Here is a 6,757-nt window from a genome sequence, read left to right as displayed (position 1 = left end):
ATTTTAATCAGAGCAACTGCGCCGTTAATCCGGATCAACGCTGCCGTCTGCCTATGCTGTTAGAAGCATATTTTGCGTTCGAATGCTTGAAAACAAGCAAAGTTTTAGAGTTCAATTTAAACCATGAGCCACCACTTTCTACATACATACGTTTTGGTAAACGCCTTAACCGTTTCGATCCTCCTGGGACACCATTGCCCACGGCAACATTTACACAGGTTTATCTTTAATATAAAATAAAAACCTTCATTTGAAAATCAGATTCGTTACTTCCTTCGTCTTAAAATTAGATTGGTCAGTTTTAGAAATTTTCATTTCAAAATGAGAAACCTTTATTTGAAATTAAGAAAGTTCCATTTTAAAATGAATAATATACAGTTAAAAGCTTTAATTAAAACAATTAACACTTTAATTAAGAAACATCTGCATAGTGAAACATATCCGTGAAACAATGCAGTTCCCAGATAATTGTGTGAAATATACATTTATATAAATGCGCGTGCTTTGGCACGTTTTATATACGTTTAATTTACATGTATGAAATATTCGTTAGGGTCAAATACATATGTCCCACTATAAAACCTTATTGGGACACATACAGTGGTGGAAGAAATAATAGAAACTTTTTACTTTGAACAGTTTTGGCTATATTACTTTGTTTATTCGATGTTTAATATTTTTGTATAAAAGTCTAGCGCAATTTAAAAGTCAACGCGATTTTCTAGCGTCTTGCGGTTTGCACTTTTACCTCCTAAAATTTAATGGGCTATGAAACTGAAATCCCGCGATTTCCATGCTTCCACATATCAATCGACTTATTTCAACTTAAAATATTCAAAAAGTATTATTCCATTTACATCCTGCAAAAGTCGGATTGAAAGGGTTAAGAAACATAGAGTGTACATAACTGCTAAATATATTTTCACTTATTAATTTTTTTGCTTTGGGTTGACTAGTTATAGGAAATGCCCGTTTGTGGAGGAAGACAAGCAGATCTTATCCTGCCTAAAGTAAATAGCTTTCGAAACAAGCCAGGCAAAAAATTGCAATTAGTGAAATAATTTATTTCAAATGTAGTCATTTATACTAAACACTTTCCGCTCGATTGTCGGCACATAGTAAGAAAGCTGTAATAAAATAAAGCTTTAGTTTAAGGCTAACTAATCCTCCCCTCCTGCACAACGGCTTTAGTAAAGGGATACAGATTTACGTACAGTTATTGAATGCCTTCTGGCAAAAGAGAATTTTTCGTCTGACCGCACGGAATTGATAATCGCAGTGAAACTGCAAATTATTAGGTATTTTGGAAATTGGTAATATTCTCCTAGACTAATTTTAAATTTTAAAATATGTAGCTTGAAACGGCAAATTTTTTGCCACTATACATCTTGCCACTATACATCATAGACAAAACTCCGAGTAGAATGAAAAAACTGACAAATCCGTTGAGCTGCTCGTGCGCGACGCAGGCTCGAATGAACACAAATCTTTTTTGTATATGTATAATTTGATATTTAATTGCCATTTATTATATACTAACATACTTGTGCAACAAATTTCAAGTAGCTTTGATTAAAACTTAATTCAGTTCCCCCGCTTGCGCTTCATTACACCGAAAAAATACTAAGCTGTGCTAAGCAACAGCATATCTAATGGAGCATTGAGTCGCAATTAGAATAAAACATTAAGTAAATCAACCAAAGTAAAAGCCCAATCAGGCTACTGATGAATAAATAAATTAAATTTTCCACAAATGTAGGTATTTATATTTATACAGTGTGGAATAGATAAGAAGCAGAATACGCAAATGTACGAATGATTAACGCACGGGAACCTGCTGATAAGTAAAAATCAAACAACGCATGAATGGAGGAAATGCCAAATTCAAGAAGCACGCGAAGAGTGTGGGAGCAAAAACACAGAAGGAAATTTGAATTGGAAATGTATTGTTTGTTTGGCAAGGCACGAAATTTGTCAAATGTACCCATATACATACGGACATATGCACATATGTACATGTGTTTGTGCGTATATGATTTTGTTTGCGTACTGACGTGCGCGCAATGCGTGTGCAGATGCAATTACGCACAACACTTCCGTGTCCGGCTGGAAACTTTTGTTGTGGCTACGGATTCCAACGACTTTTGTGACTTTGATTGTGACTTCCGTGAGCAGTAGCGTGGGCTGAAATTCCGTTTTCCTTTTCAGAATTTTGATTAGTAATAGCAAAAATATGGTTCATTTCGCTCTAAAAAGAATATCTTTGAAAGATGACAATTTTTAGTCAATATCTCATTCAAGGCCCGCCCAAATCCATCAAAGTTCAAGTACTAAAAATTTTGTTTCTTAGCTTACTTCGATTCTCTACAAAAAAGGTCCATACACCATATTATGTAGGACTAATACTTTCGAAGATACTTGCAATTATATTTAAAAAAAAAACTATATTAATTAATGTATTTATCAAAATTTATTTTTTGAGCACATTGGACTTTGGTGAACTTGGGCGAGCCTAAGAATTGTTTTTAGAGCATAATAAACCAGATTTTTGCTTTTACCAATCTAAATTCTAAAAAAGCGGACTTTTGGCCCACGCTAGTGAGCAGCATTCGACGGTTGAGCGAAAAGATGTGACCGCTTGAGAGGTTTTATTGTTGTTTTGTACCCACTTCTGTGTGCTTGTGTATGTGCTTTGTTTTTGCCGTTTTGGCGAGCAACGCAATTGAATTATTCTGTTTGATTTGGTATATGCTCCGAATAAGCGCGCACATGCAGAAAATATTCGGAGTATTGAATCGTAACAGATGTACGAAAGCAATGCCACAATCATATTTTTTTTCATATCTATGGATGTACATATTTATATACATACTAACTGCAGTTATGTAAATACGTACACATATTTTGTGCTTAAACATACATATGTCTTGATGCTCAAGTTTACGTCTAGCTACTTATGCGCAACGATGCTTATTTGCATTTGTTCATTTAGTTTCCGTTTCCCTTTCCGTTGTACATGCGCAAGTACGCGTGTACATCCACTACATACAAATGCAAATAACTTAACATATGTTTCCGCATATTTTAGATATATAGTATCTGTATTTTCTTACATAAAACTATGGGTGCATTAGGGTGGTACAAAAACTACTTTTCGTAGAAATATGATAGAATCCGTGAAAATCAGTATTCTTCAATCGAAAAAATCTGCTTCTTTTCAGCAAGCTTGAGCCATTTTTTAATATTACAATTTCTTCTGTGTCCCCCGTTGCATTTTTTGGGGTGTTGAGAACATATCAAAAATAGTTGTAATTAGTGAATTTCAAAAATCTACAAACTATTCGAAATATTAGTAAGGTATAAACGCTTCAAGTGTCATATTTCTTCTAAAACCGTGAAGCAGTTTCGCATATCAAAAAAATAAAACTTTATCGCACATCTACCGGGCAAGATCTTCATTTTGCAGGTTATACAATTTATTTTTGAGTAAACTCTACAAAGTTCAATTTGAGTTCGAAGCGAATTGCAAAACCTACCCGAAAGCCCTTTCAAACCCATTTCGATTGATATCCGTTCTTTAAAAAGTCATTTAACTAATGAAATAATATGAACGCAGCTTATAAAATACGTGGCGACCCTCCTAAATATATTTCAGAAATAAAGCCTTTTCAACCCCATTATGACACCCATATATTTGGTCATTTTGGAAGCCGTTTTCAAATATACAATAAATATTTATAGTATTCAAACTAAAGATTTCTTAACACTCTTTCGTTTTACGTCAATATATATACCTAAATACATATTTAAATTAGGTAATTGCCCTAATTTAAGTTGAGTTGGATTTTTTAAATAGCTGGCAACTCTCCTAAATATATTTCAGAAACAAAGTCTTTTCAGAAACATTTCGATTTCTTAAATAAGTTGAATGTCACCTTATGAACACGTGGCAACCCTCTTCAAATATTATAAATGTTTAAACTCAATTTTTTTTAAATCCCTTTCGCTTCATATGTATTTCAAATAACTTACGTAAAAGTCAATTAAAATCAAATTTTTCAACAGGTGGCACCCCTATTCAAAAGTAGTTTCGCGCTAGGATATTCTTAAATACTCTTCCTCTAACATTGCGATACATAGTTTAATTAACTGATGAATTAAGTTGAATTTTATTTTTTAAACATGTGGCATCTTTTTACATATAGTTCAGATAGATAGTTTTGCAAACCCATTCGATGATACCCATATTTTAATAATTCATTTGACCTATTTATTAATTTTAAATACATTTTTATGCAGGTGGCAACCCTGTTCGAACACCTCAAAAATATTCCTAATGTTTAAACTAACTTCTTAACACTCTTTGGTTTGACATCCATATTTTGACATTTCATATAATTTTTGGATAAGTTAACTTAATTCGACACTTGAAGCAGCTGGCAACCCACTTCCAAATATTTTCAAACTGCTACTTTCCGAGCCCCCTTTCCTTTGGCGCCCATATGTTGAAAGATTTTTTTCCTAATTAATTTCCCTAATTCAAATTTAATTTGATTTTTAAAACAAGTGGCAACCCTCTTAAAGTCAAGTTAAGGAAGAAAGATTTTCAAAACCATTTCCATTGATACCCATTTTGTTATATTGAATTTTTTTTAGATAATTTGAATGTAACGCTTTAAAAGGTTCTACATTTTTTCAAAACAGAAAAAGCTTATAGCATATCTGCAATCCACGACTTTTAATTTGACATCCCATTTAGGAAAATCGAACGAACGGTGCGGTTATTATGACATTTCTCATTAAATAATTTGAATTCGATTGATCTAAAGCTGGCAACTCTGCTCGAAAAAATATAACCAGTTTGCACATATACAGGCCAATCGCTTTAATTTGACACCCCATTTTTGAAAATCCAGCGAACGGTGCAGATCTTTTATCCTGGGAAAAAATCCCTTTGCGTTTTGTACATATATGTATACTAGCAGAGGACCCGACGTCTTTCGGGGTAAACAAATCAAAATATAAAACAGCAGTACAAATATTCAGTTCAGCATAAATTGAAGGAGACAAACTATTTTCTTTCTATTAAAATTAGGGCATCCTTATGAACCATACTTTTAGCTTTATCGTGCTTTAACTACTATATTTTTGTCATCATTTTCTGTATTACAAATCTTGTTTCAATATTAATATTACGTGGATTAAGGTAACGATAGAATTTTTAAATTAAAATTAGTCTGCTACGGTACATTTCGTTTAGCTGCGTATTCGCTTAGCAGTTTTAGTAAAGCTGCACTTTTACGGTAGAATGCCTATTTCAGAAGGAGATTTATTCATTACGAATGAACATTTTTCGTTTAACAGCATCTTGGGATAAAAAAAAACGATTTGATCCTTCCCTTTCGAAATGGTTTAAAGACTATAAGACACAGTTTTAAATATCCGAGTGATATAATTGATGAATACATATGAATCCCCCTTTTGCAAACGCATTAATATATACTGCATACCAAATTTCAAGTTCATGTGAATTATAATTCCCAATTAATGGCTGATTAAAAATTCCACGCCTACGCTCCACGTTCCCTTTTACAAACTCATGTATACAAACCTTACTATAAGCACCTACCGTGGATATGTATTCATACCAAAGATCATATTCTATTGAGTTATGGTTCCGAAGTTGTAGCTGATACAACGCCTGCGGGATGTCCCACGCCCCCTTTCAAAAACTCATTTATATATACCTTACTATAAGCACCTACCAAAGATGCGTCTGCGTACCAAATTTCAATTTCTTGTGTCTTATGGTTCCGAAGTTATAGCTGATAAAAAATGTCAGGCCTATGGGAGGTGCCCCACCTCCTTGTCGAATCCCAATTTTTTTCTTCTTCCTATTATAAGCCCAGGTGTCATGGCAATACTCTGTCAAAATTCCATTCGATTCTGTCCATCCGTTAAGGCTGCAACCCGGCACATACATACATACATATGTACATACATACATACTTCTACAAATATATGGTAGATAAATAAAAAAATGGTTAACAAACAATTAGATATTATTTATAAAGTTTCTAAAAAAAAATCTTTTTTCCCCACATAAAAAACATAAGACTCTGTTAGCGCTTTGAGCGACATCTAAATATTTTTTTATTAAAAAGATTTGTATATTTCTTTGCGATATAGAGTAACCCTAGGGCACTTAAATTCCGACTTACATATATATATGTACATACATATGCACATTTTCTCACGTTCACAAGAGCTAACTTCGTAAATATATTATTATATAACTACAACTTCCGTAAAATCCTAGGCGTTCCTTGCCACTTCTTATTCGAATCAGGCCCAGTGGACGTACATATTATTTCGCTGGTGTCCTTTGCGCTTTCTGCATATAATTCAATAATGTTTGGATTTAAAGTTCATCTGTTTCAACTGGCACCTTTAAAAACACCGAATAATCTTCCTACAGCCGCTTCGAAGAAATAACTATTCGAGTAACTGTAATTTCGGAAAACAATTTTCTTATTTGCTGGGTTAGGAATATTGCCCGATTTTTGGAAACGGATTGCTCTTTTTCTGGGAAATGTTTTTCTTTTGTAAGATTTTTGAAGTATAATTTTTTCGAACATTTATAGACCCTCTTTTCTTAAAGTTTCAAGTTTTTAACCTAATATATTTTTAGCGCCCATTGTACAGTTTTCGTTTTTCTTTTAGACGGTTTTAAATATACACCAATCTATGAATACAT

This window comes from Rhagoletis zephyria, unplaced genomic scaffold (genome assembly GCF_001687245.7).
Source record: "Rhagoletis zephyria isolate East Lansing unplaced genomic scaffold, Rhagoletis_zephyria_1.1 Rzeph_scaffold_00374, whole genome shotgun sequence".
In the NCBI taxonomy this organism is placed as follows: Eukaryota; Metazoa; Arthropoda; class Insecta; order Diptera; family Tephritidae; genus Rhagoletis; species Rhagoletis zephyria.
Note: the sequence above shows the minus strand (reverse complement) of the source record.